Source organism: Rhinolophus ferrumequinum, chromosome 19 (genome assembly GCF_004115265.2).
Source record: "Rhinolophus ferrumequinum isolate MPI-CBG mRhiFer1 chromosome 19, mRhiFer1_v1.p, whole genome shotgun sequence".
NCBI classification, from domain to species: Eukaryota; Metazoa; Chordata; class Mammalia; order Chiroptera; family Rhinolophidae; genus Rhinolophus; species Rhinolophus ferrumequinum.
This window is the reverse complement of record NC_046302.1, coordinates 44977313-44994249: the sequence shown is the minus strand read 5'-3', so window position 1 is coordinate 44994249 and position 16937 is coordinate 44977313. Positions and strand designations below refer to the sequence as shown.

The 16937-nt window shown below is 36.6% G+C and overlaps 1 protein-coding gene across 31 annotated transcripts in view; it reads left to right on the top strand.

The window, feature by feature from the left end:
• TCF4 (transcription factor 4) overlaps nucleotides 1–16937 on the top strand; it is a 345675-nt gene that overhangs the window by 61466 nt on the left and 267272 nt on the right. The window contains exon 1 of one of the 31 annotated variants that reach the window (XM_033087755.1): nucleotides 9744–9761. The exons of the other annotated variants lie outside the window; for them this stretch is intronic. The gene's annotated coding sequence lies outside the window, so the exon portion shown is untranslated. Of the gene's footprint in view, nucleotides 1–9743; nucleotides 9762–16937 lie in introns of those variants that run through there. 31 annotated transcript variants of the gene reach the window in all.

Genomic DNA, 16937 nt, shown 5'->3' with positions numbered 1-16937 from the left:
GAAAAATCTGGTTTCCTTTGAATCATGAAAGCATATCCACCTATATTTTAATCTGTAGAATTTTTTTCCCCCTTGTGACACATTTTTTTAATAAGTTGAACTTGAGCAGCTCCAAATCCACCCGTTTATATTCTTTGTAATGCTGGGGCAAACTACATTTGTTCTTTTCCAGGTATCCATGTTAGCTTCTGCCAACAGGAGGTGCTAGAGGAAGACTGGAAAGTTAGTGGAGCAGAAGGGACTTAGTCCTTCCTATTCCTGTCATAATCACTCTGGCAGCCTCAGTTGTTCCCAGTTTTAGGTTTTTTACTACATTCCAAAAATTTGCCTGCTGGGACTTCCTCCACATTGTCCTCTGAGCTCCTAGACTCTAAAAAACCCAACCTCTTTCCTTTGTTTCCCCAGCCTTGAGTGTGGTAGCTGTTTCCATTTGACTGCTGTTGGATGCCTCTTAAATCTACACCAGAAAACTGTAGATCGGTGTTACTTAAGCCACTTACCCAGCCATACTGGCTCAGGAGGGCAGCAGTCTTCCACTAGTCAGCCTTCTAGAAACTTTCTTTAAAAGTAAGACTTTAGAACAAAGGTGATTGTATCCTGATGCCTTATACCTTGAATTTTTTTTTTAATTTTATTGGGGAATATTGGGGGACAGTGTTTTTCTCCAGGGCCCATCAGCTCCAAGTCATTGTCTTCAATCTAGTTGTGGAGGGCACAGCTCACTGGCCCATGTGGGAATCGAACCGGCAACCCTGTTGTTCAGAGCTCGCGCTCTAACCAACTGAGCCATCTGGCAGCCCCTGAAAACTTTATGTAGATATTTATTGTCACAAACCTAATTGCATCTCATAAGTGCTGTGTATGTCACACTTTATCAAGGATAAAAGAATTGCTAAAATAACCTGCGTCTTTCAAGGCAGTGGTGGAATGCCTAGGAAAAGGCACGTGGCCTTCATCAGTAACCTCAGTGGGAAGCTGGGGAAGTAAAGTAGAGATGAGAGTAAGACGACCATTCTGGTGTGATTTTCTTAGAGGAAAAGGAAGGGAGGAGCTACGTGGGAGGAAGGAGATATTATGTTATGAAATTTGACTTCATGTGCACGGTTTGTTTCTGGTTTTTCAAAGCAGTAAAGAGGCTTATTGACGGCTATATTTAAGGTCATTGCAGTGCATCAAATATAAATCAAAGTGTTATTCTTTACTAGAAGCTGGAAGATAACATTTACATAACATGCTTTTAAAGTAATGAGTTAAGTTCATTATTTCTTTATTACTGTAACTGTTGCGAGAAAGTTATTTCCATACTAAAAATACTCCTTCTTGAATCTGATTTGTCATAATTTTTGCATGATGTTATAATCTATTGTTAGGAAATGATAATTCCATTTATTTTTGTTTCATGGGGAAAATTGTTAACCAGCTGTTTCAATCTCTCCAAATAAACTGTCTTCCAGAATTCCTGGTTAAGTAGCAATGCTGATTGATAGGAGTGTCACCGTTTTTCTGACCCTCTCTGCCTTGTCACTATGACATAGTGCAGAAGCCAAATAAGAAATCTGAGCAGAAGAAAAGATACCAAGGCCTAGATATTTCACAAACTGGATAATTAGATTCTGAATTATGAAGAATAGGCTGAATGAAGAAATGTCACAGATCTCTAGTGGCTTAAGGAGCCCAGTGATTTCAGAGTGAAATCTTTTAACCCAACATTTCTGGTTAACTAGTAATGGGAATGAAACTCGGAGCAATCCCAGCAAATTATGTTATGATTCCTGTCTCCTGAACGGCAGGCTTTCCTCTTTTTTTCCTTACCCTACCTATTGCCTTTCCTGGTTGGTTAGATTCTCTTTAACCACTTCTGTGTTCATAACTAAAGCTGTGTATTCCTGTTCTAACGTCTTCATTTATAAATTTACAGAATATGATTTTCAGGGGAAAATGTAGCTCGATCAGCTTTGCGTGGTTTACATCATGTGAGAGTCTCCTATTTACTATGTGGTTAACAAGAAATAACTGTTACCAACAAAAATCGGAGAATTTAAAAACAACGAACATTTTGCCTGGGAGCCTATGTATATCTCTGTATAAATACGTGCAGACATCTATAAACATCATCGATCCTCTTCATATGCCCATGCCATATATATGTGGATGTGGAATGATGCTTGTTTTTATATATACAAGTCTATATTTATATAGCTGAAGAAGCGAAACATATTGCTTTTGATTTAAGTGACTCAGTGCATTTATAGACACGCTTCATTTTACAGCACTTTATCAGTACTGGGATGATTAGCTATTATTAATTATTTGATCTTCTGAATGTCAACGTTTGACAGGTTGATCCCTAGAGGCAATCCTGTGACCTTACATTGGGTAGAGAATCTGGGAAAATTATTATTCTTTGACAAATAAAATGTTGCTTTGGGTCACTTGCTAGATTTGAACTATTCATTTATGGCCTTGGCTTTCAGTTGTTTTGAGTGTGTGTGCGTGTTGGGGACGACTTTTAGGAGATAGGAAGGTTGAGGGATTAGAAGATTCTTATCAGTGCTAAACTGAATTTTCAATTCGCTGGTAAAGAGGAGAAGGAGAAAATGAAGCCCTTAATTTCTCTCTGTTCAGAATAATTTAGTAACCACAGTTCATACTTTATATATTCTGTAGAACATTTTCCACAGCTTGCCTTTGCAGTTGGGAAATGACACTTACCTGGATTTTCTCAGGTTCTTTATTTATGGCATCAGTAGGCATTGCTGCTCATTAACTGTAGAGGAGACGATGAGGAGACACGTGCACGAAGTCAGAAAATTCCAAGCCTAATGTAGAGGCTCTAGAGTGTCTCCATTCAGCATGGAAGTGAAACGTGTACAGTAGCACCATTCTGCGTCATGGCCAGTCAGTGCTCCGTATTATAATTTATAAAGGTGGGTTTTATTTAGCTTCTGAAATGGTAATAATAATCTTACATTTCTCACATTTGCTGAAGTACGTCAGAGACACTTTCAAATTCCATGTATTTTAAAGCTCTGACAATTGAGACAGTTGGAGCAGTGGTTTCTCGGGATTAGAACAGAACCTTACATTTTCAAGATTGAAGATCTTGTTGGGAATCTGAGGTTGTTGATAATGTTACTAACGTAATTTACTTGCAGACCGTCCTGTTTTGTCCCTGCCAACTCCCTCACCCCACCTCCCGGTGCTGAGAATCGTTAGACCTCTGAGTAGTACCATTCTAGTCATAATGTGGTGAGTGAGTTTAGGTCAAATGCTTGTTTTTCCTTGTATGGCATGTTTGGATATGCATAAATATGTAATAATGCAGGGAACTATATTTTCCTTTTTAAGAAACCATAGTGACATTTTTATTTATTAAAATGTTGGATAATGGTGAGAATGTACAAAACAAATATATAAGTTGGGGACCCTGACACGTCTTAATTCTCTCAAATTTTATGCACTTAAGCAGATTTGTAGCAGAAAGTCCTCCAATGACTATTAAACACTTTTTGTGTTACCAAATCAAAGTTTGATTTTTGTCAGTATCCCTACATATATATTCACTCAATTTCCTCTTCTAACGCTGATCACCATCTTTCCCTGCTTCGTTTTTTGTTATCTGCCCCTCCAGCTCCACTCTTTCCTGCTCTGGTGTTTCAAGAGGCGTTACAACCCTTACCAGTAGCGTACTCTGATGCTCTTTCTGTCATTCTTCTGGTTGGGTTCAGTCAATAGGAGACTGTCTTTTTCTTTACTTTGATTGTAATTCCTTTTTTCTTTTTCTTTTTAGTGATAGTGTATTGTTGTAGGAAAGATTAAATGTTAGTAAGTGTTTTGTGTGAGTCAGTTTCTGTGCTTTCAGACATGTCCTTAGCCCCATTTAAAAGTCAGTAATACTGAGGTTGAGATCAAATGATTGTTTAAGGTAACAACACTAGAAAATGGAGAAATCCCATCTCCTGACCTCATGTTCAGCCCTTCCCAGTGACAGACCTGCCTCCAGAACTCATCACTGCATTTCACCTATTACATACATACCCCTTTGAAATTTGTACACACACACACACACACACACACCCACACCCACACACCCAGCACTACTATTCGACAGAAATTTATTTTAAAGCCAACTTGACTCTTTAATCACCAAACCTAATTTGCTGGTCTAATAGCGATTGCATTCACCTTCTGCTTCCTGGCAGGGGCATGTTCTCCATGACTCCACGCCTTTTTTTCTCCTGAATCACCAAACTCCTGTTCTCTTCTGGCTCTTCAGCATTTAAATATGCTCACATCTCTTCTGTCTTCAAATTAAACACACATGCACACGCACACACACACACACACACGCTCAAAAATTTGAGACTAACCTCCATCCTCATTTTGTTCTTTCCTTTATACAACCAAGTTTTCTCATGCCACATTCTCTGTATAATGTACTATATATCGTCTGGGTTTTCCCCACAGCACTCTCCCAAAACTCCTAGTTCAAGTTGCCAGTGTCATGTCAAATTGACATGCTTTGGCCATTTCTACTGCTTGACCCTCTAAAGCAGGGTGTCCAAACTGCAGCCCACAATCCATTTTTAATTGGCCCGCAGCAAATTCCAAAAATATATTTAGTTTACTTAAATAAACCAGGTGAGGCAATACGTACTTCACCTCGAGTGAGTGGCCCGGCTGTGTGTGTATTTTACTGCATATGGCCCTTGGTGAAAACCGTTGAAAAAAGTTTGGACACCCCTGCTCTAAAGCATTGGAGCCTGGACCACATCCTTCTTCCATAACCCCTGCTGTCTTTCAAAACTCACCTAAAGTCTACCTCTTCTGTGGAGCTCTTATTAACTCTTGAGACTAATTTGACTGCCCCTCTAGTGTGTCCTCTGTGGTTGGGGCATATGTTGTCATAATAGTCATCATACTTGCTGAGGTGCTTGATCTTGTTGATGGAACTGAAGTTTATTTGAGGATCAGGACCCTGTCTTTCTATGAGTTTTATACTCTGTTCTGTTGCCACTGTGGACACGATCTCACATTTTTTCCTCCCTTCTACTTGCCTGCCTTTTGTAGGTCCCTTAACAGTTATTTGTTCAGCTCTTATTACTTGCCATTCTTTACATTAAATGTTGGTGATACAGGGTCAAACAAGAGATGACTGTCTTTATAGGGTTTATGGTCTGTACTTTTGGCAGATTTTTAATCTTGTTGAAGTTGTTTTCACCCTTCAAAATATATTTATAATAATTTATAAGTTGGGAAGGATCAAATGAGCATGTTTATTAATTGACTTACATTGTACCTGGCCCCTAATTAAAATTCAATTAATGTTATATGTTAATATTAACAGTAATAAATCTTACATTACATATGAATTATGCCTATATCAGATGATCTGAATTATAATACATACGAATTGTGCTTTTCTATAAATTATATAAATAAAAAGTAAATAACACACATCAATTGGTTTATGTGTCAATATATTTCCAATTTATTCCTTTTACAAAATCATGGTGTTTTTCTTTTGTTTATTTTCTTTTGCAGCTCTTTACTTACAAAAAGCTTCTGTCTGTTAAAAATTCAGTGCTAAGGCTGTCTGGTGCAAAGTTCACCCTGGAACAAATGGATATTTCATTATAATGGACTTTTTAAGAACCAGTTTTAGAGTTGAGATATTAGCAACTCTGCATTTCTTTGAAAGTTTTTTACTTAGTGATCAGTTTGGATTAACTGTCATCATTTCTTCATTTTCATGAGATTAATTTTCAAGTCTTCTCCTTGGCTGTTGGTACTGACCAGCATGGCCGTGTGTGTGATTGTTCTGTGAGTGCATGCATGCGTGATATTTCCAAACATATGCCCAATAATTGAGTCTCTATCAGGAAGTAAACATGGAGATCATGTTGCTTGGTGCCATGAAACTCCTGTTGTTGCATCGTCACCACAGGATGCCATTAAAATACTTACGAACAATGTCATCATTCGTTAATTTGGTACTATTTGGAGAACATTAGCAAAAGGGAAAAGATACAGTAGAAATCTGAGGAGAGGAGAGATGGAGATGGGAGAGAAACCTGGTGTTTGAAGAATGACCTTTGATCTTTCAAAGGAGGAATACATATCAAGAGCTTATCTATTCTAAAGCATTTACATGCAAAGCAAATCAACAACCTAGAGTTTACTTATCTTTGTAGATTATAGTTTGGTCTTGGATAAAGGAATAGCCAGGCATCTATAAAAGGGGATTTACATGTTTATGCTAACTCAATTAGCATTAGCAGGGCTACCAGTAAGGCTGGCTGTCAAGCCTCAAACATTCATGTATGTGTTTTCAAAGAGAAAAAAAGTCTTATTAAATGTTGTGGTTCCATTTAAAAATTTTAAAAAATATTATTTGTATTCTGAAATACTGCTTCAGGAATAAGTAGGGCTTTTTTTTCCTTAAATAGAAGAAAGCAAAATTATATCATCTAGTCATTAAAGCTTATTACATTTTCCAAATTTATAATTGGAAGTGATGCAAATTTTCTTTAGCAAACTGAAGGATGCTTTTCTATTCTAAATAGTAGTTTTGAGAGTAGTTAGATATTTATAAAAAATTATAAGAAGCTATGTTCATTTTTTTGAAATTTTTCAAAAAGATATTTATTAGGAAAACTAGACCCTTTCACTCTTTGGTAATACATATTCTGGCTCATTCACACAGACCTTGTGGTACCTAAAGTGTTGCAAAATCGGACATTTATATGGAGATGGGCTGTTGATATAAAAAAAATCTGAGGGCTGGGAAGGATAAGGAACGAAGACTGTATTTTAAAAATGAGCTCTTTGTTTTCCACGCTTCATCATGCCTAGATCTCAGAGAGGTTTTGTCCAGTGAGAATAAAGAACCCATGGGAATTACCCAGGAATCACCCACCAGTAAAAGGGATAGTTTTAGTTCAGTGAGCAAGGGTGGGACCAGAAGTCTGCAGTAGTCAATGATGCTTTTTTTATCCTCTTCATGCCAGGTGAACATTTGCATATTTAGAATGCTGACTCATGGGGGAATCACAGCCCAGTTGAAATCCATAAGGTTGATGCCTCTTTATTCTCTGTCAGGGGATTTTACCCACTGTTGGAGTAGCAGTCAGGATCCATGAGTTTGTTACCAGTTACTCACTGGCCTGATGCCCAAGGCCAATTGCCTTTCCCCAGTATATCTTTGCTCATTATACTCACTCATACACTCAAGCACTTAATTTGCCTGTTGAAATCTTACTAGCTATTTAAAGAGATGCCAATACCTCCTCCAGATGTGATCTTTCTCAGCGCTGAACATTTATAGTATTTATTGGGCTAACTTGTGACAATTATTATATTTTTCATGCCCTTTAATTATTCTTTTAACTTTTAATTTTGAAGAATTACAAGCATGTATAAACAGAATAGTAGAATAAACTCTTGTGTATCTATCATACAGCTTTGATAATTATCAACATTCTGCCATTTTTGAATCACCTATATACGTCATATTCCTCACCCTCACTTGATTTTAATTAATTTTGAATAATAGAGTAGATTATGAGAGCCTTGAGGTCAGGATACACACACACACACACACACACACACACACACACACACACACGGTGCCAAAAAATGTGTATACATTTTAAGAAAGGAAAAAAACTATTAAAATTGTAATACTCCATATATACTGATAGCAAAAGATGAATACAAGTCATGTGTATACATATTTTGGCATCCCCTGTATGTGTATATATATATGTATGTATATATATATATATATATATATATATATATATATATATATACACACATATATACACACACACACACACACACACACACTTTATTTTTTTCTGATTAAAAATAGATCCTCATTATGGAGATATCCACTGTTAATATTTTGAAGACTGTGCAGATTCTAGTTCTTCTTTTTTTAAAAAAACTTAATGTAAAATGTGTATATTGCTTTTCATCTTACCATTTTACCATGAGTATTTTTCCAGTCTCTTTGAATATTTTTGAAAGCATGATCTTTTTAAGGCAGCATAATATTCCATCACATGGGTCTTCCATAATTTATTTAAGCAGTTTCCTATTGTTGACCACTGTCCTGAACATCTTTGTACATAAATACTTGTCCTCATTTGCAAACATATTATTAGGATAGTTTCCTAGGGGATTATTAGGTGCAAAGATCTTCACAGATCTTGCCAAATTGCTATTCAGGAAGGCTATGCCGCTTTGCATTCTTTTTATTTTACTAACTTGGTAGTTACTAACTGGTGTCTGCATGTGTTCTGTTTACAATTGGTATTTTCTGGATTATTAATGACAGCGAACATTTTCATGTTCATGATTCTTATTTCATGTGCTAAATAAGGTGTTATTTGGAATCGCAGTGAATGGCACGTGCTACTTAGTTTAGCTCCAAATCTAGTGCTTTGCAGCAATGATCAATTATGTTTAGTATTTCACAAATCAGATTTTGCTGTCATTGGAACCAGAAAGTCTGCCTAAGTGCAAATTACGTTAGTTGAGGGATGGTCTTATTTTACTTTTTGAGCATCTTTTTTAAAATTGTCACTCTATAATTGTCTCCCTTTATATTAAATTTCTTCACTGAGAAATGTAACTGCCAGGAATTATTTAGTTTAGGTAAAAACTTTTCTTCCAAGAAATATACTCTTATATCTACATACTTTTTAAGTATTGAAAAAATCCTTTGTTTAATATAAAAATTTTAGATTACTCATTGTATTTGACTGAATTTATAGTGTATTTAAATTTCTTCTGGAATGAGTTTAAAATTGTGCTTTTAAAGTGCTTAGTGCAGTTTGTGTATCCAGTAAAATAAAAGTTGCCATTTTCACGAGTTTTTTTAATGCTAAGATTGCTCTTTTGCTGTGTGAAATTTCCAAACTCTAGCATAGAATTGAATGAAAACATTTATATTAGTAAACCGTTATAGGTAAATATTTTCAGCTTCAGAAAAAAAGCAGAGAATGCTTTTTTACTATTGGAGTTTATTACCGAAATCTAGGTTGTAAATCCAAAAGTAAAACTAACATTTTATTATAATCTCCTGCCTTTCCTTGCTTCTGATCAAATCATGCCTCGCTGAAGTATGTTCGAATATGTTGAAAAATAATTTACCGCATTGTGTTGAAAAATAATATTAAAAGTATATGTGTTATGTGGAGGAAACACTCTAAACAGATCTACCCAGACATCAACAGGATATTATTACCCCAAAGAAATGACGACAGTTCACCAGCTTGATGCGTAGAGGAAGGAAATTTACAAACATCTCCAAGAGAGGCATGTTGAGAGGTTGAAGGAAATGAGGCACGTCCTGCTTTTATTGTGCTTATTGGAGTGGGATTCCCAGAAGACTGAACAAGGCTGTCCTGAGACCTCTGTTTGGCAAAGATCTTGTTGACTCATGTTTTATTTTTGTTTCTGCAAAGGTCTGCTATTGTTCAGATTTCTAATGTGGCTCATAAACACAGAGCCAATATCATTTCCCCTTCTATTGACTGATGTATGCCCATAAATGAAAAGCTACCGTCATCATTTACATGTGTTCTCTTTCCATGAAGCAGAGATTACCAGTCTGCTTTAAAGGAAAGCCCTTTAAATAGAGATCTTGCTTCACAAACTTTGAAAGTCTGTGAAATTGTATTTTAGAGTTCTCATCACCAGATATGTTGGGGGGAATGGACTCCCTATTCATACGGGAGAGGAAACCAGAGGTAAATATTTACATAACTTGTATTTCGAAACCCTAGTTTTCGATTAAAAAATGTGATCTCCGATTTCTGAATCCTCTGCTTAGAAGTTGAATCACTGGACATTTTTGACTGTGACCCACTAGAAGACTTCCAGTTTGAAATGCCCGGTTTAGGATCTTGGATTCATGTAATACGTTGATATATCTTTAAAATTTCTGTCAAGTTTTATACCTACGTATGAGAAAGGAACGAGAAATATTATAAACATTTCTGCTGTTTGAAGCTATGACTTTTTTGTCATATCTATCAAAATGCCTAAGCGTGTCGTAACTCTCTAGCCAGAGAAACACCAGAATGGAAATCTTCCTTGGTCTTGGACTGGGACTCAGTCTGAGAGGTTTTGGGTTATGAATTTGTACCCTTCACTTGGAGTCAGAAGATGTGGTTACTGTCAGTCTCCTTCACTGATTGACACTGCATAGAACATCAGGGGAGACTTGCCTTTTGTTTAATCAAAATTTGAAGGAGACAAACATGAAAGAGAAAAAAGAGTGAGAAAGTGGAAGGCTAGTGTTGGTTAAAAATCTGGTTTTGCTTTCATTTCTCTTAGTTATTCCTTAGGATTATTGCTTTAGATAATTTTTCCAGTCATTATAATGTATGAAAAATTCCAAAGACAGCTATGATTTCAACCCTTCCAAGGTATGTTTTTCAGGGTGAAGAAAGGGACTGATCACCAAAGGAATTTCCCTGGCTGGAATCCTAACCTTTTAAGTTCTTGTGATTTCTCGCCCCCTTTTCCTTTTATTTTTGGCTCATATCCCCAGTCATGTCTGGTTTAATGGAATTCCTATGAGACAGTTTTTGGTGATATTTAAGTGACTAAAGATGCTTCTGTGTCAGGATTTTAAGGAATGATGTTAACTTAGAGGTAACACTCTATTGTTCTAGTGCAAAGGATTTGGGGTAATCATTTTGGATATCACATTAAGCCACTAGAGATTTTGCTCGTGATGACCTGAGTGGCCTTTAAACTATTTGTTAGAGATCTCAGATCTCCAGGTTTCTCAAAGAACTCACTTTGGTTTATAATTCTGAGGGCTTCTTTTATACACTATACTGGTAGGGGACATTAAATATTTTGTGGGTAGTTTTCTACTCAGTGATTTAAGGCTGAAAAAATAAGTAGTACCAGTTTCTGAGCTGGGTGTGAGGTGGTGGTGGTGGTGGTGGTGTATGTGTGTACACACGTGTGTGTTTTGTTGCTGCACCTGCTTTGGCTTTAGGTAACTATAGTTTCAGCAGAGAATAACTTAGATAACATCAAGGCTTTGTCCTGCAGTAACATCATTTAAAAACCTGCCCTGTATCTAATACCGCTTTAGGAAATCCATAATACTTGGGGATAGTCAGTTGACAGTCATTTCTTAATGTTCCTTGAATATTTATAGAAATAAGACACATATAGATATATTTTAATTCCAGTTAATCTAATTATTGGTGTGAAATATTCAAAGTCAGCAACTTTTTGAATTCAGAGTGGAATATTTTTTCCTATGTAAAATATATGAAGATTGAACAACAGAGTCTTCCTGTGATATTTCAGAAAATATTTACTTTAACATTTACTAAAGATCATCTGCTTTAACAGTTAAAGTACAATTTAAGTTTGTTTGCATTGTTTAAAGTCAGCACATAATTTTTTTCAAGTAAGCAAACTTCCTATAGGAGTTGTGAAATGAAGATTTTTGTAGCTCCTAGCATGTATTGCAGTTTTGTTATTTGTAGTTTGTTATCATGTGTTCCCTGGAATAAAGGGGTATGCCCAGCAACAATGTTTACTGTACAGATTGCTGGTATTTTAAAATTAAAGAGAAAGTGAAAACCGGGAAGGGTGGGCTTTCCACATGAACTCTGTCGTTCCACTCGCTACCTAGAATCTGAACAGCACAGCTGTTTAATTTCTCCATAAAATTGGGATGATCCAAGTTCCTACTACATCAGGTTATGAGAATTAAGTGACTTAATACATAGAAAGCATTTAGAACAGTGTTTGGCTCCTAGTAACTGCTCAACAAGTATTTTTAAGCTGTAGCATGATCAGTTTTGGAGAGGAAAAATACAATGAGACAGTTTTTCAGTTACTAGAAATCATAATTATATTTGACAATTCAATGAAATATTGATATTCAGATCATTCGCAGAAGTGGTGGCAGTGGAATTGCTGTAACTAGAAAGATTTAGGAATGGCATTCTGTTTAGAAGAGGTGGTGGTGGGATGACTCGAGATTCGGTTTGCTCAGTAAGCCCACTCATTTGACCTAAACTGTTACAGGTTATTTTAAAGGAGCAAAATTAGTATTCTAAGATACTGCTTGTTTCACTTTAAATAAGAATGACTTTGCAGTTCCACATATCAAATAATAAAAGGTTTGAGAGGCATTTTATTGGTGGAGATAGGAAGGTTTGTGGGTCTACTGTGGGCATTGGGGTAACGTCCTCCAGCCACCTTGTCCCCCTGCCGCTGGTCCTCTGGTCAGGAGACCCCTTTGACCTCCACAGGGTTTGTCCTTTGCTCCAGGTGAGCATCAGCTTGAGGATGGCACTTTATAGGCGTAAGTTTGTATCTGTGTTCCTTTCTCGTTTTAGTCATTTCCAGGTCATGGGGGTCAGTGCCTCTAACAGTAGGGCTAGCTCCACCTAGATATTTTTTAGGGAATGGAGAAGTTGAGGGAAGCTCATTCACATTAACCAATCAGTTATTAGGTAGCTTACCCTCAACACAGACAATGCACCCCAAATCTCCCCCCACCGACAGTATTTCTGCCTTAGTTAGAATTCAGTGGTTACCTGTGTGGCTGCCACCATTGCTGTTGCCAGTCAGGTTTTGTAAAAATACTCACTTACTTATCTATACCTGTCCGGTTGCCTGTTAACTTGCAACTAAATTACATATGTATACAACTTTTTGATAAAGAAAAAAGAAAAGATGATTAGAAAAACTGTGTCGAAGTGAATGAGTGCATGCTTACCTGTAGAAATAACTCTGTGTGTGTGCGTGTGTGCACACGCAAGGGGTCATTTTTAACGTGTGCATTATTATCACTGATATTTTTCCATTGGATATTTGGTTTTATCTTGTAGAGAGAAAAAGTAGTTGTAGAATTAGGAAGCTGATCAGAGGATTCCTGAATATGTATACTTTTTTTATTTTTTTAATTGAAAGTCTGATTCTACCTTGGAATTGGGAAATGGCAGCTACAGTTCGTCCTGGGTTTGTTGGAGTTACATGGGTACTTACATTGAAATAGCCTAATCCTCTCAGCGGAGAGAGGAAGTGCTGTTTTATAACAGAATCACGTGGGTTGAGGATCATTGAACCAGAGAGAGAACTGCTGCTGTTTGATTTCCACTGCAAGTGATCAGTATTTTGAGATCTGGAACAAAGATAAAAAATGATCTGGTCTTTAAGTAAAACTGAGACTTAAGGGTTTAGCTGTGGAATCTAACATCTTTAACCCCGGAAGAACAAGCTTTGCAGCGTCTAGCCTACTCCTTTATCTCACAGATGAAGAAACCATTGCTCAAAGAGGTGTCTCTCTGGAGCTTACATATTGAACAGCCAGGTCTAGTGTTCTTTGAATGTAAATGCACGAATTTCCTCTTTCCTTCCTTCCTTCCTTCCTTCCTTCCTTTTTTAATTTCTGCAATAAATAACCTTTAGGTTAAACCCCCTCTCATACCATTATGGTGGTTAAGTACCAGGACCAGACCTGTACATCCTGGATTTGAAAGTTGGCTCTCCATGTCAGAGTTACTTGTTTCAGTTGCTGTTTCTGTTGCCTTACAATGGGGTTAATAATTCTGTAGAATTGTTATGATGATGAAATAAGTGTTTCTTGTAAATTGCTTATAAGAATACTTGGCCTAAGTGTTAGCTATAATAATGATTATATTATGATTATATAGTAGTTATGATTTTATTGTTAATGATAATACATTGGTTTTAGACCCTTTCGCCTTCTATCCAGCATACTATAATAAAAAGGTGGCTTTGTAGAAGAGTAGGATTCCATAATTACCTAGTGAAATTGGGGCCATAAATCACTGAACATTTTGCTTCATTTTTTGTGGAAATTATTTGGATTGCCTAAGTGCCCTTGGTACCGAGCTGGGTTACCATCTGCTGGGTTTTGCCTCCATAGGTCAGGTTTGTTCTCTTAGGAAATGGTGAGGTGGGGAAAAAAATGCCAATAACCAAACTCCAAAATGTATCCTAGCTGTCTTGTTCACATTTATAGGACAGTTTTATTGCTGTAGGTAAGACGGATAACTGGGCATTATTCCAACATCTTGGCAGCTTTCCTTTTTCAAGGTACTAATATTAGGATTAGTGTGTTGTTTTAAAGCTATTGCCTTTCTGCACCTTATAATTGCTTGTTCTTGGGGGAAGCTTGGAAGGTTTGAGTTAGGAGTTTTCTGCCAAATATGGAAGAGGATGTCTATTTTGTTTTCATACTTTGGTTTTTAAAGTTGGTACTGTAGTCCATTTGCCAATCGACAGAACAAATCAGAAGCTATGTGGGCATTGTGTGTGTGTGTGTGTGTACAATAGATGTAGATAGGCAGTGAGGATGCGTGAGCGAGAACAGTATACCTCTGTCAGCTTACTATTTTATGTGCTTCTATTTATTTTTGGTATTGGTACAAGTGTTTGGTTGTACAGGGATTTGCCTCAGCTATTGTGTTTCTAAATCAAAGCCTAGATGAATTCAAATGATAAAAAAGATGAAATTGCTTATGATATAATAATTTTTTCTCTAAAACACTGAAGAAACATAGTATTTGCACTTACCAACATATTCTAACTAGGGATTAAAATATTTTGCTATTTTTTTTCAAATATTATTAGCATTTCTATTTTTCCTAAGAGAGCCTGCTACTGCAGTTATTGGTAACTACCATTCTTCATGCACAGAAATAATCAGTGCTCCTGAGTTCATGTAACACTTTTTTTGAACTTCTCTATGGAATTAAAAACTTTTTTTTCTACCTTGTATTATGGGTCTTTAAAGGAGTCACTATGATATGATGTAAAAAGCATGTGCCCTGTATTTAGGCCTGGGCATCCATTTCAGCTCTTTTGCTCACTGCTTTGAACCTTGGGCAAAACTCATCATTTCTTTCTGAGGCTCAATTTTCATCTGCACATAATTGCTATACGGATTCACAGAGAGAAGGTTGGAAGTGATTTAGTCCCGATACACACTGAACACATGTGAGGTCTCATCTCTCCCATGTGTACATTTTTTAATCTCTGTTTCAGATTTCATGGGAGCAGCATTTATGGATTCAAACTTATCTCTCTCTATATATATATATCTGTATATATAACATATATATAGATACATACATTTATTTATTTTTTTTTGGCTTAAAACAACAGAAATGTATTCTCTTACACTTCTGGAGGCTAGAAGTCTAAAATCAGAGTGTTGGCAGGACCATGTTACCTCTGAAGCCTCTAAGATCCTTCTTTCTTCCTTGCCTCCCCCAGCTTCTGATAATCCCAGGCAGTGTTTGGTTTGTAGATCTGTCACTCCAGTCTCTGCCTCCGTTGTCACATGATCACCTTCTCCTGGTATGTCTGTCTTCACATGGCATTCTCTTCCTTCTGTCTCAGTTGAAGCTTGTATTTTTGTAAATGGCCACGCTACCTAATAGTTGCTCAGGAAGTGTCATGGAATAAATACATATTTAAGAGAACAGAGGAGGCAGGGGTACATTCGGGGAATTAGAGTAGATTTCATAGAAAAGGCAGCTATGCCCTTCCCTGCTCCCTGCTGTACATTGTTAAGTCTACAGGTCTTATTGGCGTCATTGCCTAACAAAACTGAGTTTCCCGGGAATGTGCTAGAATATAACTAGAATCCTCGGATTTGACCTGAAAATCGTGGTACTTGAGCTGGTTATTTTCTAGGTGTTGGTGGAGGTGATGAATCAGGGTGAGGTGCTCAGTTGTGGAGAACCACGAGGAGCTCTGCCAGAGGTCAGGACACTTACTAATATCTCTGTGACTTTAGAACAGTGACCCGCTTTAGACTTGGAGCAGGAGAATGCCTGCTCTGCCTCCCTCTTAGGTTGTTTTTGACAACAGATGAAATAATATGTGCAAATTCTCTTCACAAGTGTAAAAGATGGTCGGTGATGATGGTGATGGTGGTGGTGGTAATGACAATGAAGAAGAAGTTGATGCCAGACTGAATTCATGCTTTTCTAATTTGGGTTTTCGAAGAATGCCTGGTGATAAAATTTTTCTATTTTTGATACTCACTGCATTTTGTCTGACTAAGAAATCTGACTTTAAAATCTGATACAAATAACTACATTATTTTCTTTTGTTGGTGAGGATTTCTTTAATTTTAGAGACGTACCTGGTTAAGATCACCTCGCATGAGGATTTTCAAAAGTTATAGTGTGCCTCACTAGTAACAAAAGTAGTTCAGATAAAAGACATTCAGAATGAATAAGGATAAATCAAAGGTAATTAATACTATTGGTAAGGAGTTGGCACATACCAAATGTCAACAGTAGACCTTTTTTAGAAATTGAAATGTTACCATGGAATCAGAGTGTTCCACTGTAAGGTTGAATATCTGACGATCCCTACTTTTCAAGCCGTCTGTTAAGATGAAGTTAATATTCATTTTACATATCCTGCTTGAAACCTCTTCTGCTGTGAAAGTTTCCTGTCTATTAAGAAATAGCTTTAGAAAAATGAATTAATTCCTTAATTTTCATGTAACTTTCATTGTAAATTCCTTTTCTTAACTTGTATGTGAATCAAGTCATCATTGTGAAATTCATGAGATACCCTATATGTACTGTTATAATGCCATTGGTTGCAGTTTTCAAAGTCAGAGTTTTATATTTACATTTCCCTATATTGTCTGGCTTTATAATCCCTGCTTTAAAAGGCATCCCAAAGTAGCAACAAAAGAATAAATTGTGAATTGGGTGTATTGTGTTTGTATGTTCTGTTTTTTGAGTTGCTTCTTTATCTGGTTACCAAAGATGATGTAAACTTCTAATCCAAGCTTCTTTACTGTGCTATGTTGTCCTTTAAATGTCATGATAAACTTAATAAAAATATTTTTAAGATACCAGTGGGGGAAAAGTCTATATGAGATGCCCAAC